Source organism: Bufo bufo, unplaced genomic scaffold, assembly GCF_905171765.1.
Source record: "Bufo bufo unplaced genomic scaffold, aBufBuf1.1, whole genome shotgun sequence".
Classification (NCBI taxonomy): Eukaryota; Metazoa; Chordata; class Amphibia; order Anura; family Bufonidae; genus Bufo; species Bufo bufo.
The window spans coordinates 52,380-78,378 of NW_024401161.1; the positions used below are offsets into that span (position 1 = coordinate 52,380).

The window sequence follows — 25,999 nt, forward strand, 5'->3', positions numbered from 1 at the left end:
CCCAATGCAGAGCACTAATGAAGGCAATAGACTACTGTCCCCAGCCCAATACACAGTCCGGGAGGCTTCTTTCTCTCACAAACCGGGGAAAACGTTCACGCGCGTCCTACGCACAGAAGTCACACCAGCATGCTTCTTTTCGTGTTTGCTATCTGCATAGCTCCGCCCACACGCGACTTTTGGACACGCCTTTTCTTCGCACGAAATTCCTGGTGCGGTGCCAAAGCACGCCAAGCAGAAAGCATGATAGGAATAGTAGTGAGTGAAAGGAAAAAAAAAAAAAAAAAAAAAAAAAGGATAACCATTGTTGATTGTGATGTCACGGCACCATTGTTGAGTGTTCCATCAGGGCCCTTGTGATGTCATCCAATAGCTGACCTTACTTGACCTCTTTGACCTCTTGACCTGACAAGGCTCTTGTGACACGCGCAGTGTTCCGTCCATTGAACAGACAAGGTAGGTCCAGCTGCATAGGAAGTGCTGGGCTACTTTTTAGCCACTAAGTAATCCAGTTCAAAAGATCCACAAGAGGGAGACACAGGCAAACTTTACTCATTTATTGAAGCACTGCAAAAGCTAAATGGTTACATCCAGCCAACTTGATACAAAAAAGGGTCAATTGCCTGCCAGAGACGACTCAGCAACCCTCCGAGGTGTGCACAACAGGCCCAAATCAAACGTGGAGGAGGGGAGGTCCAAACAATTCATTCAGGTGATAAGCCAATTAACCAATCATCAGTCTTAATTGGATCCAGGGTGTGTGTGACGACACTGGGGCTGAATGGGTTGCTTGGTGCTGGAAACAACCGACAGCTGATGCAATTAGGAGATTGACAGACTAGATGCAGGTATTATATGCAAAAAGCAACACTGCACTGACTGGGCAGACAGAGGAGAAGCTGAAGGAGGCACGACACACACAACTTTCCACTTGCTTGGCTGGAAGGATGATGCTTGCAATCCATTTCAATTTCATTCTGTTTTTTCATACTGGATTAGAAGGGGTGCACCGGTCCTGGAGGTACTGCAATACCAGGTCAATGCGTGGAGTGGACAGAGCAAGCTCTTTTTCCATCTCCCTGTTCGAAAAATCCATTTAATATATGGTCCCCAGATAGGGGACGTATCAGATATTAAACTGATAAGAACAGATACTACACTTGATCTTAGCCAAAAGGCCGAGAAGCGATAACCTGAAAAGGGTTCGCAGTACAGGCCGATGGTCCCCAATGCAGAGCACTAATGAAGGCAATAGACTACTGTCCCCAGCCCAATACACAGTCCGGGAGGCTTCTTTCTCTCACAAACCGGGGAAAACGTTCACGCGCGTCCTACGCACAGAAGTCACACCAGCATGCTTCTTTTCGTGTTTGCTATCTGCATAGCTCCGCCCACACGCGACTTTTGGACACGCCTTTTCTTCGCACGAAATTCCTGGTGCGGTGCCAAAGCACGCCAAGCAGAAAGCATGATAGGAATAGTAGTGAGTGAAAGGAAAAAAAAAAAAAAAAAAAAAAAAGGATAACCATTGTTGATTGTGATGTCACGGCACCATTGTTGAGTGTTCCATCAGGGCCCTTGTGATGTCATCCAATAGCTGACCTTACTTGACCTCTTTGACCTCTTGACCTGACAAGGCTCTTGTGACACGCGCAGTGTTCCGTCCATTGAACAGACAAGGTAGGTCCAGCTGCATAGGAAGTGCTGGGCTACTTTTTAGCCACTAAGTAATCCAGTTCAAAAGATCCACAAGAGGGAGACACAGGCAAACTTTACTCATTTATTGAAGCACTGCAAAAGCTAAATGGTTACATCCAGCCAACTTGATACAAAAAAGGGTCAATTGCCTGCCAGAGACGACTCAGCAACCCTCCGAGGTGTGCACAACAGGCCCAAATCAAACGTGGAGGAGGGGAGGTCCAAACAATTCATTCAGGTGATAAGCCAATTAACCAATCATCAGTCTTAATTGGATCCAGGGTGTGTGTGACGACACTGGGCTGAATGGGTTGCTTGGTGCTGGAAACAACCGACAGCTGATGCAATTAGGAGATTGACAGACTAGATGCAGGTATTATATGCAAAAAGCAACACTGCACTGACTGGGCAGACAGAGGAGAAGCTGAAGGAGGCACGACACACACAACTTTCCACTTGCTTGGCTGGAAGGATGATGCTTGCAATCCATTTCAATTTCATTCTGTTTTTTCATACTGGATTAGAAGGGGTGCACCGGTCCTGGAGGTACTGCAATACCAGGTCAATGCGTGGAGTGGACAGAGCAAGCTCTTTTTCCATCTCCCTGTTCGAAAAATCCATTTAATATATGGTCCCCAGATAGGGGACGTATCAGATATTAAACTGATAAGAACAGATACTACACTTGATCTTAGCCAAAAGGCCGAGAAGCGATAACCTGAAAAGGGTTCGCAGTACAGGCCGATGGTCCCCAATGCAGAGCACTAATGAAGGCAATAGACTACTGTCCCCAGCCCAATACACAGTCCGGGAGGCTTCTTTCTCTCACAAACCGGGGAAAACGTTCACGCGCGTCCTACGCACAGAAGTCACACCAGCATGCTTCTTTTCGTGTTTGCTATCTGCATAGCTCCGCCCACACGCGACTTTTGGACACGCCTTTTCTTCGCACGAAATTCCTGGTGCGGTGCCAAAGCACGCCAAGCAGAAAGCATGATAGGAATAGTAGTGAGTGAAAGGAAAAAAAAAAAAAAAAAAAAAAAAAAAGGATAACCATTGTTGATTGTGATGTCACGGCACCATTGTTGAGTGTTCCATCAGGGCCCTTGTGATGTCATCCAATAGCTGACCTTACTTGACCTCTTTGACCTCTTGACCTGACAAGGCTCTTGTGACACGCGCAGTGTTCCGTCCATTGAACAGACAAGGTAGGTCCAGCTGCATAGGAAGTGCTGGGCTACTTTTTAGCCACTAAGTAATCCAGTTCAAAAGATCCACAAGAGGGAGACACAGGCAAACTTTACTCATTTATTGAAGCACTGCAAAAGCTAAATGGTTACATCCAGCCAACTTGATACAAAAAAGGGTCAATTGCCTGCCAGAGACGACTCAGCAACCCTCCGAGGTGTGCACAACAGGCCCAAATCAAACGTGGAGGAGGGGAGGTCCAAACAATTCATTCAGGTGATAAGCCAATTAACCAATCATCAGTCTAATTGGATCCAGGGTGTGTGTGACGACACTGGGCTGAATGGGTTGCTTGGTGCTGGAAACAACCGACAGCTGATGCAATTAGGAGATTGACAGACTAGATGCAGGTATTATATGCAAAAAGCAACACTGCACTGACTGGGCAGACAGAGGAGAAGCTGAAGGAGGCACGACACACACAACTTTCCACTTGCTTGGCTGGAAGGATGATGCTTGCAATCCATTTCAATTTCATTCTGTTTTTTCATACTGGATTAGAAGGGGTGCACCGGTCCTGGAGGTACTGCAATACCAGGTCAATGCGTGGAGTGGACAGAGCAAGCTCTTTTTCCATCTCCCTGTTCGAAAAATCCATTTAATATATGGTCCCCAGATAGGGGACGTATCAGATATTAAACTGATAAGAACAGATACTACACTTGATCTTAGCCAAAAGGCCGAGAAGCGATAACCTGAAAAGGGTTCGCAGTACAGGCCGATGGTCCCCAATGCAGAGCACTAATGAAGGCAATAGACTACTGTCCCCAGCCCAATACACAGTCCGGGAGGCTTCTTTCTCTCACAAACCGGGGAAAACGTTCACGCGCGTCCTACGCACAGAAGTCACACCAGCATGCTTCTTTTCGTGTTTGCTATCTGCATAGCTCCGCCCACACGCGACTTTTGGACACGCCTTTTCTTCGCACGAAATTCCTGGTGCGGTGCCAAAGCACGCCAAGCAGAAAGCATGATAGGAATAGTAGTGAGTGAAAGGAAAAAAAAAAAAAAAAAAAAAAAAAAGGATAACCATTGTTGATTGTGATGTCACGGCACCATTGTTGAGTGTTCCATCAGGGCCCTTGTGATGTCATCCAATAGCTGACCTTACTTGACCTCTTTGACCTCTTGACCTGACAAGGCTCTTGTGACACGCGCAGTGTTCCGTCCATTGAACAGACAAGGTAGGTCCAGCTGCATAGGAAGTGCTGGGCTACTTTTTAGCCACTAAGTAATCCAGTTCAAAAGATCCACAAGAGGGAGACACAGGCAAACTTTACTCATTTATTGAAGCACTGCAAAAGCTAAATGGTTACATCCAGCCAACTTGATACAAAAAAGGGTCAATTGCCTGCCAGAGACGACTCAGCAACCCTCCGAGGTGTGCACAACAGGCCCAAATCAAACGTGGAGGAGGGGAGGTCCAAACAATTCATTCAGGTGATAAGCCAATTAACCAATCATCAGTCTAATTGGATCCAGGGTGTGTGTGACGACACTGGGCTGAATGGGTTGCTTGGTGCTGGAAACAACCGACAGCTGATGCAATTAGGAGATTGACAGACTAGATGCAGGTATTATATGCAAAAAGCAACACTGCACTGACTGGGCAGACAGAGGAGAAGCTGAAGGAGGCACGACACACACAACTTTCCACTTGCTTGGCTGGAAGGATGATGCTTGCAATCCATTTCAATTTCATTCTGTTTTTTCATACTGGATTAGAAGGGGTGCACCGGTCCTGGAGGTACTGCAATACCAGGTCAATGCGTGGAGTGGACAGAGCAAGCTCTTTTTCCATCTCCCTGTTCGAAAAATCCATTTAATATATGGTCCCCAGATAGGGGACGTATCAGATATTAAACTGATAAGAACAGATACTACACTTGATCTTAGCCAAAAGGCCGAGAAGCGATAACCTGAAAAGGGTTCGCAGTACAGGCCGATGGTCCCCAATGCAGAGCACTAATGAAGGCAATAGACTACTGTCCCCAGCCCAATACACAGTCCGGGAGGCTTCTTTCTCTCACAAACCGGGGAAAACGTTCACGCGCGTCCTACGCACAGAAGTCACACCAGCATGCTTCTTTTCGTGTTTGCTATCTGCATAGCTCCGCCCACACGCGACTTTTGGACACGCCTTTTCTTCGCACGAAATTCCTGGTGCGGTGCCAAAGCACGCCAAGCAGAAAGCATGATAGGAATAGTAGTGAGTGAAAGGAAAAAAAAAAAAAAAAAAAAAAAGGATAACCATTGTTGATTGTGATGTCACGGCACCATTGTTGAGTGTTCCATCAGGGCCCTTGTGATGTCATCCAATAGCTGACCTTACTTGACCTCTTTGACCTCTTGACCTGACAAGGCTCTTGTGACACGCGCAGTGTTCCGTCCATTGAACAGACAAGGTAGGTCCAGCTGCATAGGAAGTGCTGGGCTACTTTTTAGCCACTAAGTAATCCAGTTCAAAAGATCCACAAGAGGGAGACACAGGCAAACTTTACTCATTTATTGAAGCACTGCAAAAGCTAAATGGTTACATCCAGCCAACTTGATACAAAAAAGGGTCAATTGCCTGCCAGAGACGACTCAGCAACCCTCCGAGGTGTGCACAACAGGCCCAAATCAAACGTGGAGGAGGGGAGGTCCAAACAATTCATTCAGGTGATAAGCCAATTAACCAATCATCAGTCTAATTGGATCCAGGGTGTGTGTGACGACACTGGGCTGAATGGGTTGCTTGGTGCTGGAAACAACCGACAGCTGATGCAATTAGGAGATTGACAGACTAGATGCAGGTATTATATGCAAAAAGCAACACTGCACTGACTGGGCAGACAGAGGAGAAGCTGAAGGAGGCACGACACACACAACTTTCCACTTGCTTGGCTGGAAGGATGATGCTTGCAATCCATTTCAATTTCATTCTGTTTTTTCATACTGGATTAGAAGGGGTGCACCGGTCCTGGAGGTACTGCAATACCAGGTCAATGCGTGGAGTGGACAGAGCAAGCTCTTTTTCCATCTCCCTGTTCGAAAAATCCATTTAATATATGGTCCCCAGATAGGGGACGTATCAGATATTAAACTGATAAGAACAGATACTACACTTGATCTTAGCCAAAAGGCCGAGAAGCGATAACCTGAAAAGGGTTCGCAGTACAGGCCGATGGTCCCCAATGCAGAGCACTAATGAAGGCAATAGACTACTGTCCCCAGCCCAATACACAGTCCGGGAGGCTTCTTTCTCTCACAAACCGGGGAAAACGTTCACGCGCGTCCTACGCACAGAAGTCACACCAGCATGCTTCTTTTCGTGTTTGCTATCTGCATAGCTCCGCCCACACGCGACTTTTGGACACGCCTTTTCTTCGCACGAAATTCCTGGTGCGGTGCCAAAGCACGCCAAGCAGAAAGCATGATAGGAATAGTAGTGAGTGAAAGGAAAAAAAAAAAAAAAAAAAAAAAAGGATAACCATTGTTGATTGTGATGTCACGGCACCATTGTTGAGTGTTCCATCAGGGCCCTTGTGATGTCATCCAATAGCTGACCTTACTTGACCTCTTTGACCTCTTGACCTGACAAGGCTCTTGTGACACGCGCAGTGTTCCGTCCATTGAACAGACAAGGTAGGTCCAGCTGCATAGGAAGTGCTGGGCTACTTTTTAGCCACTAAGTAATCCAGTTCAAAAGATCCACAAGAGGGAGACACAGGCAAACTTTACTCATTTATTGAAGCACTGCAAAAGCTAAATGGTTACATCCAGCCAACTTGATACAAAAAAGGGTCAATTGCCTGCCAGAGACGACTCAGCAACCCTCCGAGGTGTGCACAACAGGCCCAAATCAAACGTGGAGGAGGGGAGGTCCAAACAATTCATTCAGGTGATAAGCCAATTAACCAATCATCAGTCCTAATTGGATCCAGGGTGTGTGGACGACCTGGGCTGAATGGGTTGCTTGGTGCTGGAAACAACCGACAGCTGATGCAATTAGGAGATTGACAGACTAGATGCAGGTATTATATGCAAAAAGCAACACTGCACTGACTGGGCAGACAGAGGAGAAGCTGAAGGAGGCACGACACACACAACTTTCCACTTGCTTGGCTGGAAGGATGATGCTTGCAATCCATTTCAATTTCATTCTGTTTTTTCATACTGGATTAGAAGGGGTGCACCGGTCCTGGAGGTACTGCAATACCAGGTCAATGCGTGGAGTGGACAGAGCAAGCTCTTTTTCCATCTCCCTGTTCGAAAAATCCATTTAATATATGGTCCCCAGATAGGGGACGTATCAGATATTAAACTGATAAGAACAGATACTACACTTGATCTTAGCCAAAAGGCCGAGAAGCGATAACCTGAAAAGGGTTCGCAGTACAGGCCGATGGTCCCCAATGCAGAGCACTAATGAAGGCAATAGACTACTGTCCCCAGCCCAATACACAGTCCGGGAGGCTTCTTTCTCTCACAAACCGGGGAAAACGTTCACGCGCGTCCTACGCACAGAAGTCACACCAGCATGCTTCTTTTCGTGTTTGCTATCTGCATAGCTCCGCCCACACGCGACTTTTGGACACGCCTTTTCTTCGCACGAAATTCCTGGTGCGGTGCCAAAGCACGCCAAGCAGAAAGCATGATAGGAATAGTAGTGAGTGAAAGGAAAAAAAAAAAAAAAAAAAAAAAAAAGGATAACCATTGTTGATTGTGATGTCACGGCACCATTGTTGAGTGTTCCATCAGGGCCCTTGTGATGTCATCCAATAGCTGACCTTACTTGACCTCTTTGACCTCTTGACCTGACAAGGCTCTTGTGACACGCGCAGTGTTCCGTCCATTGAACAGACAAGGTAGGTCCAGCTGCATAGGAAGTGCTGGGCTACTTTTTAGCCACTAAGTAATCCAGTTCAAAAGATCCACAAGAGGGAGACACAGGCAAACTTTACTCATTTATTGAAGCACTGCAAAAGCTAAATGGTTACATCCAGCCAACTTGATACAAAAAAGGGTCAATTGCCTGCCAGAGACGACTCAGCAACCCTCCGAGGTGTGCACAACAGGCCCAAATCAAACGTGGAGGAGGGGAGGTCCAAACAATTCATTCAGGTGATAAGCCAATTAACCAATCATCAGTCCTAATTGGATCCAGGGTGTGTGTGACGACTGGGCTGAATGGGTTGCTTGGTGCTGGAAACAACCGACAGCTGATGCAATTAGGAGATTGACAGACTAGATGCAGGTATTATATGCAAAAAGCAACACTGCACTGACTGGGCAGACAGAGGAGAAGCTGAAGGAGGCACGACACACACAACTTTCCACTTGCTTGGCTGGAAGGATGATGCTTGCAATCCATTTCAATTTCATTCTGTTTTTTCATACTGGATTAGAAGGGGTGCACCGGTCCTGGAGGTACTGCAATACCAGGTCAATGCGTGGAGTGGACAGAGCAAGCTCTTTTTCCATCTCCCTGTTCGAAAAATCCATTTAATATATGGTCCCCAGATAGGGGACGTATCAGATATTAAACTGATAAGAACAGATACTACACTTGATCTTAGCCAAAAGGCCGAGAAGCGATAACCTGAAAAGGGTTCGCAGTACAGGCCGATGGTCCCCAATGCAGAGCACTAATGAAGGCAATAGACTACTGTCCCCAGCCCAATACACAGTCCGGGAGGCTTCTTTCTCTCACAAACCGGGGAAAACGTTCACGCGCGTCCTACGCACAGAAGTCACACCAGCATGCTTCTTTTCGTGTTTGCTATCTGCATAGCTCCGCCCACACGCGACTTTTGGACACGCCTTTTCTTCGCACGAAATTCCTGGTGCGGTGCCAAAGCACGCCAAGCAGAAAGCATGATAGGAATAGTAGTGAGTGAAAGGAAAAAAAAAAAAAAAAAAAAAAAAAAGGATAACCATTGTTGATTGTGATGTCACGGCACCATTGTTGAGTGTTCCATCAGGGCCCTTGTGATGTCATCCAATAGCTGACCTTACTTGACCTCTTTGACCTCTTGACCTGACAAGGCTCTTGTGACACGCGCAGTGTTCCGTCCATTGAACAGACAAGGTAGGTCCAGCTGCATAGGAAGTGCTGGGCTACTTTTTAGCCACTAAGTAATCCAGTTCAAAAGATCCACAAGAGGGAGACACAGGCAAACTTTACTCATTTATTGAAGCACTGCAAAAGCTAAATGGTTACATCCAGCCAACTTGATACAAAAAAGGGTCAATTGCCTGCCAGAGACGACTCAGCAACCCTCCGAGGTGTGCACAACAGGCCCAAATCAAACGTGGAGGAGGGGAGGTCCAAACAATTCATTCAGGTGATAAGCCAATTAACCAATCATCAGTCCTAATTGGATCCAGGGTGTGTGTGACGACCTGGGCTGAATGGGTTGCTTGGTGCTGGAAACAACCGACAGCTGATGCAATTAGGAGATTGACAGACTAGATGCAGGTATTATATGCAAAAAGCAACACTGCACTGACTGGGCAGACAGAGGAGAAGCTGAAGGAGGCACGACACACACAACTTTCCACTTGCTTGGCTGGAAGGATGATGCTTGCAATCCATTTCAATTTCATTCTGTTTTTTCATACTGGATTAGAAGGGGTGCACCGGTCCTGGAGGTACTGCAATACCAGGTCAATGCGTGGAGTGGACAGAGCAAGCTCTTTTTCCATCTCCCTGTTCGAAAAATCCATTTAATATATGGTCCCCAGATAGGGGACGTATCAGATATTAAACTGATAAGAACAGATTTTTTTTAGTTGGCACCCCCAAACGGGGACGTCATAATTTTTATTAAAACATATTTACATAAAAATACAAATTAACGTTTTTTTTTAAACAAACAAACAAAACATATCAACTCAAAACCAATCTGGGTTAGCACCATCTTTCCATGCATAATATGACATAAGCAACAAACTACGTCTATCAAACTCCGTATTTTCTGTAACTATATCTGGAATTTTTATTTGATCATATGGATGAACCTTAGCACGCTGAAAAAATCTCACTTTGTCAGCTATTATAGATTTCCTAACATATGCAAATAAGGCCTGTAATTTGACCCCCGATTTCTGTGCACTTTCTATTTCTGACCATACTCTCTGACTATGTACTTCCTCCTCTGAACCTCTCTCAAAAGGATTTTTAGGTTTTTCCACCACTTTCATACTTTCTGATTTTTCCTTTTCTACTGTATCCATTTTTCCTCCTGACTCCTTTCTTGCTCTTACCTCTATCTTATTCTCTTTAACTGTCCTTCTTATTTTTGACTCCTCAGCAGCTTCTGTCTCCTCCACTCCTTTGCGCTTTCCCCTCACCTCTCCACCTCCCTCCCCCTTTTTCTTTTGGGGGCAAGAAGCGTAGACGTGACCAATTTTACCACATAAATAGCATTTCTTTTTTTCTTTACAATTTTCATAACTATGACCTATACATTGACAGTTAGCACAATATTGTTCAGTACAATCATCTTTTATGTGTCCATATTGCTTGCAATTACGACAAAAATCAGTCATGCCATTAAAAAATAAATCACCATTAATTTTTCCAATTTTAAATCTCCCAGGTGGGAAGATTAATTCCCCTTCCTCCTTTTCATGCAACAAAACTTCAAATTTCCACTTCATAGTCCATATACCAAATTGGTTATACACTTTACCCATTGGGATAACTTTATCACAATACCTTAATAAAAAGGAAATAATATCTTCTTGTAACACGTAAGGACTATACATAAGTACTGTTACCAGTCTCTTTTTCCTCGGAAAATGCGGTAATACCGCCACGCCCTCCAAGATTGGGCTTAACTTGCAAAGTTCAAGTTTCTTGAGTACTCCGGTACAAACTTCTTCCGTAATGAGGATCACATCATAAGACCCTCTTTTATGAAAGTCCAATATAGCCAAAATCAGCTCCTTTCGGATGCCAAACAGTCCCACCAAGATATCCTCAACAAGGAAAGTAAGTCCTTTCTCCTTTTTCTGTGAGTCTTGTAGCAGGAAACGGATTCCATTTCTTATCCGCTGGTACGTAGGCACTTCTCCCGGACCAAAGCTGTCATCATCAGGATCAGGAACTCCTCCTCCGTCTGGATTCGGGACCTCCATCTCCATCTCCAATGGTACGCCAGGCAAAACCGGAACTGACACAGTGCCCTTCACCCACTACCGAGGCAGCAGGCAGGTAAGGTGATCGCTCCTCGTTGCCCAGGGACTAAGCCGACTGCCCAATAGCAGCAGGGGGGTGAAGTCCGAGCTATGAACTCAGACGATCCCCCCAGGCCGAGCAGCCGGGTACCCCAGGCACCTTCTGACCAAGACCCAATGTATCCCTACACTTGATCTTAGCCAAAAGGCCGAGAAGCGATAACCTGAAAAGGGTTCGCAGTACAGGCCGATGGTCCCCAATGCAGAGCACTAATGAAGGCAATAGACTACTGTCCCCAGCCCAATACACAGTCCGGGAGGCTTCTTTCTCTCACAAACCGGGGAAAACGTTCACGCGCGTCCTACGCACAGAAGTCACACCAGCATGCTTCTTTTCGTGTTTGCTATCTGCATAGCTCCGCCCACACGCGACTTTTGGACACGCCTTTTCTTCGCACGAAATTCCTGGTGCGGTGCCAAAGCACGCCAAGCAGAAAGCATGATAGGAATAGTAGTGAGTGAAAGGAAAAAAAAAAAAAAAAAAAAAAGGATAACCATTGTTGATTGTGATGTCACGGCACCATTGTTGAGTGTTCCATCAGGGCCCTTGTGATGTCATCCAATAGCTGACCTTACTTGACCTCTTTGACCTCTTGACCTGACAAGGCTCTTGTGACACGCGCAGTGTTCCGTCCATTGAACAGACAAGGTAGGTCCAGCTGCATAGGAAGTGCTGGGCTACTTTTTAGCCACTAAGTAATCCAGTTCAAAAGATCCACAAGAGGGAGACACAGGCAAACTTTACTCATTTATTGAAGCACTGCAAAAGCTAAATGGTTACATCCAGCCAACTTGATACAAAAAAGGGTCAATTGCCTGCCAGAGACGACTCAGCAACCCTCCGAGGTGTGCACAACAGGCCCAAATCAAACGTGGAGGAGGGGAGGTCCAAACAATTCATTCAGGTGATAAGCCAATTAACCAATCATCAGTCTTAATTGGATCCAGGGTGTGTGTGACGACACTGGGGCTGAATGGGTTGCTTGGTGCTGGAAACAACCGACAGCTGATGCAATTAGGAGATTGACAGACTAGATGCAGGTATTATATGCAAAAAGCAACACTGCACTGACTGGGCAGACAGAGGAGAAGCTGAAGGAGGCACGACACACACAACTTTCCACTTGCTTGGCTGGAAGGATGATGCTTGCAATCCATTTCAATTTCATTCTGTTTTTTCATACTGGATTAGAAGGGGTGCACCGGTCCTGGAGGTACTGCAATACCAGGTCAATGCGTGGAGTGGACAGAGCAAGCTCTTTTTCCATCTCCCTGTTCGAAAAATCCATTTAATATATGGTCCCCAGATAGGGGACGTATCAGATATTAAACTGATAAGAACAGATTTTTTTTTTTTAGTTGATGCGTCAGAAGACGCGGCATATTTAAATCAAGTACTCATTATGCCATACGCCTCATCATCCAAATCAACGTATTTTTTACTTTTTATTCATATTTTCTTCTTATTATATATTTTTTTTTAAAAGAATAAACAGAACAAAACATAAAAGAACAAACAACATAAAGGGACGAACAACAAAAAACTAATCTTCTTCTTAATTCTTCATTTTTGCCTTTTTCTTTTTCTTCTCAGCAACTTCATAATTTCCCCAAGTATCATTTACCGAAACAGTTCCAGACCCTATCGTCACTAATGCAGAGACTTGACAAAATTCTTCTTTACCTTCTTTTCTTTCCTTTCTAAATATAAGGTCCCGTACATCATCTGCATCTAGAACTTCAGAGCTCTGGTCTACCCAGAGTTCTTCATTTTTCTGCATCACTTTAATACCTTCTTCTTTTCGGTTCACAAAACCTTTCTCAAATTTCACTTTCTTTTCAATATGACCAATCTCTCTCTCTATTATTTTTACTTCTTCTTTCTTTTCACATACTTTTTCCGTACACTTTACTACATCTTTTCTTGTCTGTTCTAACTTCTTTCCAAATTCCCAATAACAAAATCCATTTTTTTTATTTATACTTATTCTTCCTGCTAAGAAATCTTCTCTTCCTTCTTTTAACCAAACACAAAATCTTCTTTTTCCATTCCAGATTCCTACTTCGTTCAAAAACCTCTTCTCATACTTTACAAAAAAACCCATGTTCTCTAAAAATTCTTTAATCTCATCTGTCTCCACAAATGGATCCTCCATTTCAACCACCAACTTTCTCGCCATGCCAATACCGGATACCAGGACTTCCACCCCTGGAACCGGGCTAGATGCCTGATTCCAGTCAGCAAAGAAATCCAAACATTTCTTTTCAGATACTAAAGTCACATCAAACGTTTTCCACTTACTGTTCCTTTGCATACAAAAAATTGCGTCCTTTCCAATACTCCCAAATTCTTCCAGTAATTCCAGAATGTAGTTTCCATCCCAGGCTCTCACAGGATCTTCCTTGCATATGAATCTCAAACAATTCCTTTTCTTTGCAAAATCCATTTCCAAGCCTTCTACTGGACCTCGATTTCAGGTTCTTTAAATGCCAATCCTCTGAGCTGCCCCCTGCAGCTATGTGCAGTGGCAGGGTGATCGCTTCCCGTTGCCCCGGGACTAAGCCGTCCCCCCAATAGCAGCACAGGGTCCAACTGCGGCTATAAACCACAGCCTTTCCCTGAGGCAGAGGGTCCGGGTACCCGGGGCACCTCTGGCCAAGACCAGTGCAGCACCTCTCGATACTACACTTGATCTTAGCCAAAAGGCCGAGAAGCGATAACCTGAAAAGGGTTCGCAGTACAGGCCGATGGTCCCCAATGCAGAGCACTAATGAAGGCAATAGACTACTGTCCCCAGCCCAATACACAGTCCGGGAGGCTTCTTTCTCTCACAAACCGGGGAAAACGTTCACGCGCGTCCTACGCACAGAAGTCACACCAGCATGCTTCTTTTCGTGTTTGCTATCTGCATAGCTCCGCCCACACGCGACTTTTGGACACGCCTTTTCTTCGCACGAAATTCCTGGTGCGGTGCCAAAGCACGCCAAGCAGAAAGCATGATAGGAATAGTAGTGAGTGAAAGGAAAAAAAAAAAAAAAAAAAAAAAAGGATAACCATTGTTGATTGTGATGTCACGGCACCATTGTTGAGTGTTCCATCAGGGCCCTTGTGATGTCATCCAATAGCTGACCTTACTTGACCTCTTTGACCTCTTGACCTGACAAGGCTCTTGTGACACGCGCAGTGTTCCGTCCATTGAACAGACAAGGTAGGTCCAGCTGCATAGGAAGTGCTGGGCTACTTTTTAGCCACTAAGTAATCCAGTTCAAAAGATCCACAAGAGGGAGACACAGGCAAACTTTACTCATTTATTGAAGCACTGCAAAAGCTAAATGGTTACATCCAGCCAACTTGATACAAAAAAGGGTCAATTGCCTGCCAGAGACGACTCAGCAACCCTCCGAGGTGTGCACAACAGGCCCAAATCAAACGTGGAGGAGGGGAGGTCCAAACAATTCATTCAGGTGATAAGCCAATTAACCAATCATCAGTCTTAATTGGATCCAGGGTGTGTGTGACGACACTGGGGCTGAATGGGTTGCTTGGTGCTGGAAACAACCGACAGCTGATGCAATTAGGAGATTGACAGACTAGATGCAGGTATTATATGCAAAAAGCAACACTGCACTGACTGGGCAGACAGAGGAGAAGCTGAAGGAGGCACGACACACACAACTTTCCACTTGCTTGGCTGGAAGGATGATGCTTGCAATCCATTTCAATTTCATTCTGTTTTTTCATACTGGATTAGAAGGGGTGCACCGGTCCTGGAGGTACTGCAATACCAGGTCAATGCGTGGAGTGGACAGAGCAAGCTCTTTTTCCATCTCCCTGTTCGAAAAATCCATTTAATATATGGTCCCCAGATAGGGGACGTATCAGATATTAAACTGATAAGAACAGATACTACACTTGATCTTAGCCAAAAGGCCGAGAAGCGATAACCTGAAAAGGGTTCGCAGTACAGGCCGATGGTCCCCAATGCAGAGCACTAATGAAGGCAATAGACTACTGTCCCCAGCCCAATACACAGTCCGGGAGGCTTCTTTCTCTCACAAACCGGGGAAAACGTTCACGCGCGTCCTACGCACAGAAGTCACACCAGCATGCTTCTTTTCGTGTTTGCTATCTGCATAGCTCCGCCCACACGCGACTTTTGGACACGCCTTTTCTTCGCACGAAATTCCTGGTGCGGTGCCAAAGCACGCCAAGCAGAAAGCATGATAGGAATAGTAGTGAGTGAAAGGAAAAAAAAAAAAAAAAAAAAAAAAAGGATAACCATTGTTGATTGTGATGTCACGGCACCATTGTTGAGTGTTCCATCAGGGCCCTTGTGATGTCATCCAATAGCTGACCTTACTTGACCTCTTTGACCTCTTGACCTGACAAGGCTCTTGTGACACGCGCAGTGTTCCGTCCATTGAACAGACAAGGTAGGTCCAGCTGCATAGGAAGTGCTGGGCTACTTTTTAGCCACTAAGTAATCCAGTTCAAAAGATCCACAAGAGGGAGACACAGGCAAACTTTACTCATTTATTGAAGCACTGCAAAAGCTAAATGGTTACATCCAGCCAACTTGATACAAAAAAGGGTCAATTGCCTGCCAGAGACGACTCAGCAACCCTCCGAGGTGTGCACAACAGGCCCAAATCAAACGTGGAGGAGGGGAGGTCCAAACAATTCATTCAGGTGATAAGCCAATTAACCAATCATCAGTCTAATTGGATCCAGGGTGTGTGTGACGACACTGGGCTGAATGGGTTGCTTGGTGCTGGAAACAACCGACAGCTGATGCAATTAGGAGATTGACAGACTAGATGCAGGTATTATATGCAAAAAGCAACACTGCACTGACTGGGCAGACAGAGGAGAAGCTGAAGGAGGCACGACACACACAACTTTCCACTTGCTTGGCTGGAAGGATGATGCTTGCAATCCATTTCAATTTCATTCTGTTTTTTCATACTGGATTAGAAGGGGTGCACCGGTCCTGGAGGTACTGCAATACCAGGTCAATGCGTGGAGTGGACAGAGCAAGCTCTTTTTCCATCTCCCTGTTCGAAAAATCCATTTAATATATGGTCCCCAGATAGGGGACGTATCAGATATTAAACTGATAAGAACAGATACTACACTTGATCTTAGCCAAAAGGCCGAGAAGCGATAACCTGAAAAGGGTTCGCAGTACAGGCCGATGGTCCCCAATGCAGAGCACTAATGAAGGCAATAGACTACTGTCCCCAGCCCAATACACAGTCCGGGAGGCTTCTTTCTCTCACAAACCGGGGAAAACGTTCACGCGCGTCCTACGCACAGAAGTCACACCAGCATGCTTCTTTTCGTGTTTGCTATCTGCATAGCTCCGCCCACACGCGACTTTTGGACACGCCTTTTCTTCGCACGAAATTCCTGGTGCGGTGCCAAAGCACGCCAAGCAGAAAGCATGATAGGAATAGTAGTGAGTGAAAGGAAAAAAAAAAAAAAAAAAAAAAAAGGATAACCATTGTTGATTGTGATGTCACGGCACCATTGTTGAGTGTTCCATCAGGGCCCTTGTGATGTCATCCAATAGCTGACCTTACTTGACCTCTTTGACCTCTTGACCTGACAAGGCTCTTGTGACACGCGCAGTGTTCCGTCCATTGAACAGACAAGGTAGGTCCAGCTGCATAGGAAGTGCTGGGCTACTTTTTAGCCACTAAGTAATCCAGTTCAAAAGATCCACAAGAGGGAGACACAGGCAAACTTTACTCATTTATTGAAGCACTGCAAAAGCTAAATGGTTACATCCAGCCAACTTGATACAAAAAAGGGTCAATTGCCTGCCAGAGACGACTCAGCAACCCTCCGAGGTGTGCACAACAGGCCCAAATCAAACGTGGAGGAGGGGAGGTCCAAACAATTCATTCAGGTGATAAGCCAATTAACCAATCATCAGTCTAATTGGATCCAGGGTGTGTGTGACGACCTGGGCTGAATGGGTTGCTTGGTGCTGGAAACAACCGACAGCTGATGCAATTAGGAGATTGACAGACTAGATGCAGGTATTATATGCAAAAAGCAACACTGCACTGACTGGGCAGACAGAGGAGAAGCTGAAGGAGGCACGACACACACAACTTTCCACTTGCTTGGCTGGAAGGATGATGCTTGCAATCCATTTCAATTTCATTCTGTTTTTTCATACTGGATTAGAAGGGGTGCACCGGTCCTGGAGGTACTGCAATACCAGGTCAATGCGTGGAGTGGACAGAGCAAGCTCTTTTTCCATCTCCCTGTTCGAAAAATCCATTTAATATATGGTCCCCAGATAGGGGACGTATCAGATATTAAACTGATAAGAACAGATACTACACTTGATCTTAGCCAAAAGGCCGAGAAGCGATAACCTGAAAAGGGTTCGCAGTACAGGCCGATGGTCCCCAATGCAGAGCACTAATGAAGGCAATAGACTACTGTCCCCAGCCCAATACACAGTCCGGGAGGCTTCTTTCTCTCACAAACCGGGGAAAACGTTCACGCGCGTCCTACGCACAGAAGTCACACCAGCATGCTTCTTTTCGTGTTTGCTATCTGCATAGCTCCGCCCACACGCGACTTTTGGACACGCCTTTTCTTCGCACGAAATTCCTGGTGCGGTGCCAAAGCACGCCAAGCAGAAAGCATGATAGGAATAGTAGTGAGTGAAAGGAAAAAAAAAAAAAAAAAAAAAAAAAAAGGATAACCATTGTTGATTGTGATGTCACGGCACCATTGTTGAGTGTTCCATCAGGGCCCTTGTGATGTCATCCAATAGCTGACCTTACTTGACCTCTTTGACCTCTTGACCTGACAAGGCTCTTGTGACACGCGCAGTGTTCCGTCCATTGAACAGACAAGGTAGGTCCAGCTGCATAGGAAGTGCTGGGCTACTTTTTAGCCACTAAGTAATCCAGTTCAAAAGATCCACAAGAGGGAGACACAGGCAAACTTTACTCATTTATTGAAGCACTGCAAAAGCTAAATGGTTACATCCAGCCAACTTGATACAAAAAAGGGTCAATTGCCTGCCAGAGACGACTCAGCAACCCTCCGAGGTGTGCACAACAGGCCCAAATCAAACGTGGAGGAGGGGAGGTCCAAACAATTCATTCAGGTGATAAGCCAATTAACCAATCATCAGTCCTAATTGGATCCAGGGTGTGTGTGACGACACTGGGCTGAATGGGTTGCTTGGTGCTGGAAACAACCGACAGCTGATGCAATTAGGAGATTGACAGACTAGATGCAGGTATTATATGCAAAAAGCAACACTGCACTGACTGGGCAGACAGAGGAGAAGCTGAAGGAGGCACGACACACACAACTTTCCACTTGCTTGGCTGGAAGGATGATGCTTGCAATCCATTTCAATTTCATTCTGTTTTTTCATACTGGATTAGAAGGGGTGCACCGGTCCTGGAGGTACTGCAATACCAGGTCAATGCGTGGAGTGGACAGAGCAAGCTCTTTTTCCATCTCCCTGTTCGAAAAATCCATTTAATATATGGTCCCCAGATAGGGGACGTATCAGATATTAAACTGATAAGAACAGATACTACACTTGATCTTAGCCAAAAGGCCGAGAAGCGATAACCTGAAAAGGGTTCGCAGTACAGGCCGATGGTCCCCAATGCAGAGCACTAATGAAGGCAATAGACTACTGTCCCCAGCCCAATACACAGTCCGGGAGGCTTCTTTCTCTCACAAACCGGGGAAAACGTTCACGCGCGTCCTACGCACAGAAGTCACACCAGCATGCTTCTTTTCGTGTTTGCTATCTGCATAGCTCCGCCCACACGCGACTTTTGGACACGCCTTTTCTTCGCACGAAATTCCTGGTGCGGTGCCAAAGCACGCCAAGCAGAAAGCATGATAGGAATAGTAGTGAGTGAAAGGAAAAAAAAAAAAAAAAAAAAAAAAAAAAGGATAACCATTGTTGATTGTGATGTCACGGCACCATTGTTGAGTGTTCCATCAGGGCCCTTGTGATGTCATCCAATAGCTGACCTTACTTGACCTCTTTGACCTCTTGACCTGACAAGGCTCTTGTGACACGCGCAGTGTTCCGTCCATTGAACAGACAAGGTAGGTCCAGCTGCATAGGAAGTGCTGGGCTACTTTTTAGCCACTAAGTAATCCAGTTCAAAAGATCCACAAGAGGGAGACACAGGCAAACTTTACTCATTTATTGAAGCACTGCAAAAGCTAAATGGTTACATCCAGCCAACTTGATACAAAAAAGGGTCAATTGCCTGCCAGAGACGACTCAGCAACCCTCCGAGGTGTGCACAACAGGCCCAAATCAAACGTGGAGGAGGGGAGGTCCAAACAATTCATTCAGGTGATAAGCCAATTAACCAATCATCAGTCCTAATTGGATCCAGGGTGTGAGGAGACTGGCTGAATGGGTTGCTTGGTGCTGGAAACAACCGACAGCTGATGCAATTAGGAGATTGACAGACTAGATGCAGGTATTATATGCAAAAAGCAACACTGCACTGACTGGGCAGACAGAGGAGAAGCTGAAGGAGGCACGACACACACAACTTTCCACTTGCTTGGCTGGAAGGATGATGCTTGCAATCCATTTCAATTTCATTCTGTTTTTTCATACTGGATTAGAAGGGGTGCACCGGTCCTGGAGGTACTGCAATACCAGGTCAATGCGTGGAGTGGACAGAGCAAGCTCTTTTTCCATCTCCCTGTTCGAAAAATCCATTTAATATATGGTCCCCAGATAGGGGACGTATCAGATATTAAACTGATAAGAACAGATACTACACTTGATCTTAGCCAAAAGGCCGAGAAGCGATAACCTGAAAAGGGTTCGCAGTACAGGCCGATGGTCCCCAATGCAGAGCACTAATGAAGGCAATAGACTACTGTCCCCAGCCCAATACACAGTCCGGGAGGCTTCTTTCTCTCACAAACCGGGGAAAACGTTCACGCGCGTCCTACGCACAGAAGTCACACCAGCATGCTTCTTTTCGTGTTTGCTATCTGCATAGCTCCGCCCACACGCGACTTTTGGACACGCCTTTTCTTCGCACGAAATTCCTGGTGCGGTGCCAAAGCACGCCAAGCAGAAAGCATGATAGGAATAGTAGTGAGTGAAAGGAAAAAAAAAAAAAAAAAAAAAAAAAAAAAGGATAACCATTGTTGATTGTGATGTCACGGCACCATTGTTGAGTGTTCCATCAGGGCCCTTGTGATGTCATCCAATAGCTGACCTTACTTGACCTCTTTGACCTCTTGACCTGACAAGGCTCTTGTGACACGCGCAGTGTTCCGTCCATTGAACAGACAAGGTAGGTCCAGCTGCATAGGAAGTGCTGGGCTACTTTTTAGCCACTAAGTAATCCAGTTCAAAAGATCCACAAGAGGGAGACACAGGCAAACTTTACTCATTTATTGAAGCACTGCAAAAGCTAAATGGTTACATCCAGCCAACTTGATACAAAAAAGGGTCAATTGCCTGCCAGAGACGACTCAGCAACCCTCCGAGGTGTGCACAACAGGCCCAAATCAAACGTGGAGGAGGGGAGGTCCAAACAATTCATTCAGGTGATAAGCCAATTAACCAATCATCAGTCCTAATTGGATCCAGGGTGTGAGGAGACTGGGCTGAATGGGTTGCTTGGTGCTGGAAACAACCGACAGCTGATGCAATTAGGAGATTGACAGACTAGATGCAGGTATTATATGCAAAAAGCAACACTGCACTGACTGGGCAGACAGAGGAGAAGCTGAAGGAGGCACGACACACACAACTTTCCACTTGCTTGGCTGGAAGGATGATGCTTGCAATCCATTTCAATTTCATTCTGTTTTTTCATACTGGATTAGAAGGGGTGCACCGGTCCTGGAGGTACTGCAATACCAGGTCAATGCGTGGAGTGGACAGAGCAAGCTCTTTTTCCATCTCCCTGTTCGAAAAATCCATTTAATATATGGTCCCCAGATAGGGGACGTATCAGATATTAAACTGATAAGAACAGATACTACACTTGATCTTAGCCAAAAGGCCGAGAAGCGATAACCTGAAAAGGGTTCGCAGTACAGGCCGATGGTCCCCAATGCAGAGCACTAATGAAGGCAATAGACTACTGTCCCCAGCCCAATACACAGTCCGGGAGGCTTCTTTCTCTCACAAACCGGGGAAAACGTTCACGCGCGTCCTACGCACAGAAGTCACACCAGCATGCTTCTTTTCGTGTTTGCTATCTGCATAGCTCCGCCCACACGCGACTTTTGGACACGCCTTTTCTTCGCACGAAATTCCTGGTGCGGTGCCAAAGCACGCCAAGCAGAAAGCATGATAGGAATAGTAGTGAGTGAAAGGAAAAAAAAAAAAAAAAAAAAAAAAAAAAAGGATAACCATTGTTGATTGTGATGTCACGGCACCATTGTTGAGTGTTCCATCAGGGCCCTTGTGATGTCATCCAATAGCTGACCTTACTTGACCTCTTTGACCTCTTGACCTGACAAGGCTCTTGTGACACGCGCAGTGTTCCGTCCATTGAACAGACAAGGTAGGTCCAGCTGCATAGGAAGTGCTGGGCTACTTTTTAGCCACTAAGTAATCCAGTTCAAAAGATCCACAAGAGGGAGACACAGGCAAACTTTACTCATTTATTGAAGCACTGCAAAAGCTAAATGGTTACATCCAGCCAACTTGATACAAAAAAGGGTCAATTGCCTGCCAGAGACGACTCAGCAACCCTCCGAGGTGTGCACAACAGGCCCAAATCAAACGTGGAGGAGGGGAGGTCCAAACAATTCATTCAGGTGATAAGCCAATTAACCAATCATCAGTCCTAATTGGATCCAGGGTGTGTGTGACGACTGGGCTGAATGGGTTGCTTGGTGCTGGAAACAACCGACAGCTGATGCAATTAGGAGATTGACAGACTAGATGCAGGTATTATATGCAAAAAGCAACACTGCACTGACTGGGCAGACAGAGGAGAAGCTGAAGGAGGCACGACACACACAACTTTCCACTTGCTTGGCTGGAAGGATGATGCTTGCAATCCATTTCAATTTCATTCTGTTTTTTCATACTGGATTAGAAGGGGTGCACCGGTCCTGGAGGTACTGCAATACCAGGTCAATGCGTGGAGTGGACAGAGCAAGCTCTTTTTCCATCTCCCTGTTCGAAAAATCCATTTAATATATGGTCCCCAGATAGGGGACGTATCAGATATTAAACTGATAAGAACAGATTTTTTTTTTTAGTTGGCACCCCCAAACGGGGACGTCATAATTTTATTAAAACATATTTACATAAAAATACAAATTAACGTTTTTTTTTAAACAAACAAACAAAACATATCAACTCAAAACCAATCTGGGTTAGCACCATCTTTCCATGCATAATATGACATAAGCAACAAACTACGTCTATCAAACTCCGTATTTTCTGTAACTATATCTGGAATTTTTATTTGATCATATGGATGAACCTTAGCACGCTGAAAAAATCTCACTTTGTCAGCTATTATAGATTTCCTAACATATGCAAATAAGGCCTGTAATTTGACCCCCGATTTCTGTGCACTTTCTATTTCTGACCATACTCTCTGACTATGTACTTCCTCCTCTGAACCTCTCTCAAAAGGATTTTTAGGTTTTTCCACCACTTTCATACTTTCTGATTTTTCCTTTTCTACTGTATCCATTTTTCCTCCTGACTCCTTTCTTGCTCTTACCTCTATCTTATTCTCTTTAACTGTCCTTCTTATTTTTGACTCCTCAGCAGCTTCTGTCTCCTCCACTCCTTTGCGCTTTCCCCTCACCTCTCCACCTCCCTCCCCCTTTTTCTTTTGGGGGCAAGAAGCGTGGACGTGACCAATTTTACCACATAAATAGCATTTCTTTTTTTCTTTACAATTTTCATAACTATGACCTATACATTGACAGTTAGCACAATATTGTTCAGTACAATCATCTTTTATGTGTCCATATTGCTTGCAATTACGACAAAAATCAGTCATGCCATTAAAAAATAAATCACCATTAATTTTTCCAATTTTAAATCTCCCAGGTGGGAAGATTAATTCCCCTTCCTCCTTTTCATGCAACAAAACTTCAAATTTCCACTTCATAGTCCATATACCAAATTGGTTATACACTTTACCCATTGGGATAACTTTATCACAATACCTTAATAAAAAGGAAATAATATCTTCTTGTAACACGTAAGGACTATACATAAGTACTGTTACCAGTCTCTTTTTCCTCGGAAAATGCGGTAATACCGCCACGCCCTCCAAGATTGGGCTTAACTTGCAAAGTTCAAGTTTCTTGAGTACTCCGGTACAAACTTCTTCCGTAATGAGGATCACATCATAAGACCCTCTTTTATGAAAGTCCAATATAGCCAAAATCAGCTCCTTTCGGATGCCAAACAGTCCCACCAAGATATCCTCAACAAGGAAAGTAAGTCCTTTCTCCTTTTTCTGTGAGTCTTGTAGCAGGAAACGGATTCCATTTCTTATCCGCTGGTACGTAGGCACTTCTCCCGGACCAAAGCTGTCATCATCAGGATCAGGAACTCCTCCTCCGTCTGGATTCGGGACCTCCATCTCCATCTCCAATGGTACGCCAGGCAAAACCGGAACTGACACAGTGCCCTTCACCCACTACCGAGGCAGCAGGCAGGTAAGGTGATCGCTCCTCGTTGCCCAGGGACTAAGCCGACTGCCCAATAGCAGCAGGGGGGTGAAGTCCGAGCTATGAACTCAGACGATCCCCCCAGGCCGAGCAGCCGGGTACCCCAGGCACCTTCTGACCAAGACCCAATGTATCCCTACACTTGATCTTAGCCAAAAGGCCGAGAAGCGATAACCTGAAAAGGGTTCGCAGTACAGGCCGATGGTCCCCAATGCAGAGCACTAATGAAGGCAATAGACTACTGTCCCCAGCCCAATACACAGTCCGGGAGGCTTCTTTCTCTCACAAACCGGGGAAAACGTTCACGCGCGTCCTACGCACAGAAGTCACACCAGCATGCTTCTTTTCGTGTTTGCTATCTGCATAGCTCCGCCCACACGCGACTTTTGGACACGCCTTTTCTTCGCACGAAATTCCTGGTGCGGTGCCAAAGCACGCCAAGCAGAAAGCATGATAGGAATAGTAGTGAGTGAAAGGAAAAAAAAAAAAAAAAAAAAAAGGATAACCATTGTTGATTGTGATGTCACGGCACCATTGTTGAGTGTTCCATCAGGGCCCTTGTGATGTCATCCAATAGCTGACCTTACTTGACCTCTTTGACCTCTTGACCTGACAAGGCTCTTGTGACACGCGCAGTGTTCCGTCCATTGAACAGACAAGGTAGGTCCAGCTGCATAGGAAGTGCTGGGCTACTTTTTAGCCACTAAGTAATCCAGTTCAAAAGATCCACAAGAGGGAGACACAGGCAAACTTTACTCATTTATTGAAGCACTGCAAAAGCTAAATGGTTACATCCAGCCAACTTGATACAAAAAAGGGTCAATTGCCTGCCAGAGACGACTCAGCAACCCTCCGAGGTGTGCACAACAGGCCCAAATCAAACGTGGAGGAGGGGAGGTCCAAACAATTCATTCAGGTGATAAGCCAATTAACCAATCATCAGTCTTAATTGGATCCAGGGTGTGTGTGACGACACTGGGGCTGAATGGGTTGCTTGGTGCTGGAAACAACCGACAGCTGATGCAATTAGGAGATTGACAGACTAGATGCAGGTATTATATGCAAAAAGCAACACTGCACTGACTGGGCAGACAGAGGAGAAGCTGAAGGAGGCACGACACACACAACTTTCCACTTGCTTGGCTGGAAGGATGATGCTTGCAATCCATTTCAATTTCATTCTGTTTTTTCATACTGGATTAGAAGGGGTGCACCGGTCCTGGAGGTACTGCAATACCAGGTCAATGCGTGGAGTGGACAGAGCAAGCTCTTTTTCCATCTCCCTGTTCGAAAAATCCATTTAATATATGGTCCCCAGATAGGGGACGTATCAGATATTAAACTGATAAGAACAGATTTTTTTTTTTTTTTTTTTTTTTTTTTTTTTTTTTTTTTTTTTTTTTTTTTTTTTTTTTTTTTTTTTTTTTTTTTTTTTTTCCACTCAGATCTTAAGTCTTAAATCTTAGCATTTCACAAAACCAAAAAAAATCAAAATAAGACTTTTCTTCAAACCATCATTGTGGAAGATACCAAAAATTTTTTTTTTTTTTTTTTTTTTAATTAATTTTGTATATATCTCTTCACACAAAAAGCAATTTTTCCCCTGTATGTATCTCTTCACTTGTTATAAACAAAAATTTTTTTTTTTTTTTTTTTAATTTTTTTTTTTTTTTTTTTTTTTTTTTTTGTTTTGTTTTTTCCTTTTTTCCTTGTTTTTTAAATTATTTATTTATTTATTTATTTATTTTATATTTTTTTTTTTATTTATTTATTTATTTTTTTGTTTGTTTGTTTGTTTGTTTTTTTTTTTTTTTTTTTTTTTTTTTTTTTTTTTTTTTTATATTATTTTCTACCTTACTTTATTAACTACAGGTTTACTTACTTTGTTCTCTATAAGGTCAGCAGATTCCAACTGTCTTGTTTCCATCTCTCTTTTGCTTTTTCCTCCCCCAAGTCTAATTTCTCTTTCCAAAAAAAAACATAAAGATAACTCAAACATAACTTTACACACTCCTCTACGGACAGTTCTTCCCTTTTCAATATCACAATGCATCTACACTTCCACAAAGCTAATTTTCCACATGATAAAATCGTCCAAACTATTTTAAATTCTTCTTTATCGATCTTTAG

At 44.8% G+C, this 25,999-nt stretch overlaps 16 non-coding genes and 2 pseudogenes across 16 annotated transcripts; all 18 read right to left on the reverse strand.

The window, feature by feature from the left end:
* Window positions 1-999: 999 nt before the first annotated feature.
* Window positions 1,000-1,190, reverse strand: LOC120984813. The gene has a single exon (XR_005775408.1). It is a non-coding gene; the product is annotated as a U2 spliceosomal RNA (small nuclear RNA).
* A 1,032-nt stretch (window positions 1,191-2,222) lies between these two features.
* LOC120984814 lies at window positions 2,223-2,413 on the reverse strand. The gene has a single exon (XR_005775409.1). It is a non-coding gene; the product is annotated as a U2 spliceosomal RNA (small nuclear RNA).
* A 1,034-nt stretch (window positions 2,414-3,447) lies between these two features.
* LOC120984815 lies at window positions 3,448-3,638 on the reverse strand. The gene has a single exon (XR_005775410.1). It is a non-coding gene; the product is annotated as a U2 spliceosomal RNA (small nuclear RNA).
* Window positions 3,639-4,671: 1,033 nt separating this feature from the next.
* On the reverse strand, window positions 4,672-4,862 carry LOC120984816. Its single transcript, XR_005775411.1, has one exon. It is a non-coding gene; the product is annotated as a U2 spliceosomal RNA (small nuclear RNA).
* A 1,030-nt stretch (window positions 4,863-5,892) lies between these two features.
* Window positions 5,893-6,083, reverse strand: LOC120984817. Its single transcript, XR_005775412.1, has one exon. It is a non-coding gene; the product is annotated as a U2 spliceosomal RNA (small nuclear RNA).
* A 1,030-nt stretch (window positions 6,084-7,113) lies between these two features.
* LOC120984818 lies at window positions 7,114-7,304 on the reverse strand. The gene has a single exon (XR_005775413.1). It is a non-coding gene; the product is annotated as a U2 spliceosomal RNA (small nuclear RNA).
* Window positions 7,305-8,336: 1,032 nt separating this feature from the next.
* Window positions 8,337-8,527, reverse strand: LOC120984819. The gene has a single exon (XR_005775414.1). It is a non-coding gene; the product is annotated as a U2 spliceosomal RNA (small nuclear RNA).
* A 1,033-nt stretch (window positions 8,528-9,560) lies between these two features.
* Window positions 9,561-9,752, reverse strand: LOC120984771. Its single transcript, XR_005775378.1, has one exon. It is a non-coding gene; the product is annotated as a U2 spliceosomal RNA (small nuclear RNA).
* A 2,612-nt stretch (window positions 9,753-12,364) lies between these two features.
* LOC120984777 lies at window positions 12,365-12,557 on the reverse strand. The gene has a single exon (XR_005775383.1). It is a non-coding gene; the product is annotated as a U2 spliceosomal RNA (small nuclear RNA).
* Window positions 12,558-13,749: 1,192 nt separating this feature from the next.
* Window positions 13,750-13,891, reverse strand: LOC120984789 (annotated as a pseudogene).
* Window positions 13,892-14,924: 1,033 nt separating this feature from the next.
* LOC120984820 lies at window positions 14,925-15,115 on the reverse strand. Its single transcript, XR_005775415.1, has one exon. It is a non-coding gene; the product is annotated as a U2 spliceosomal RNA (small nuclear RNA).
* A 1,032-nt stretch (window positions 15,116-16,147) lies between these two features.
* LOC120984821 lies at window positions 16,148-16,338 on the reverse strand. Its single transcript, XR_005775416.1, has one exon. It is a non-coding gene; the product is annotated as a U2 spliceosomal RNA (small nuclear RNA).
* Window positions 16,339-17,368: 1,030 nt separating this feature from the next.
* On the reverse strand, window positions 17,369-17,559 carry LOC120984822. Its single transcript, XR_005775417.1, has one exon. It is a non-coding gene; the product is annotated as a U2 spliceosomal RNA (small nuclear RNA).
* A 1,035-nt stretch (window positions 17,560-18,594) lies between these two features.
* Window positions 18,595-18,785, reverse strand: LOC120984825. The gene has a single exon (XR_005775419.1). It is a non-coding gene; the product is annotated as a U2 spliceosomal RNA (small nuclear RNA).
* A 1,031-nt stretch (window positions 18,786-19,816) lies between these two features.
* LOC120984826 lies at window positions 19,817-20,007 on the reverse strand. The gene has a single exon (XR_005775420.1). It is a non-coding gene; the product is annotated as a U2 spliceosomal RNA (small nuclear RNA).
* Window positions 20,008-21,040: 1,033 nt separating this feature from the next.
* LOC120984827 lies at window positions 21,041-21,231 on the reverse strand. Its single transcript, XR_005775421.1, has one exon. It is a non-coding gene; the product is annotated as a U2 spliceosomal RNA (small nuclear RNA).
* A 1,035-nt stretch (window positions 21,232-22,266) lies between these two features.
* LOC120984774 lies at window positions 22,267-22,452 on the reverse strand. The gene has a single exon (XR_005775381.1). It is a non-coding gene; the product is annotated as a U2 spliceosomal RNA (small nuclear RNA).
* A 2,620-nt stretch (window positions 22,453-25,072) lies between these two features.
* Window positions 25,073-25,243, reverse strand: LOC120984784 (annotated as a pseudogene).
* Window positions 25,244-25,999: the final 756 nt, after the last annotated feature.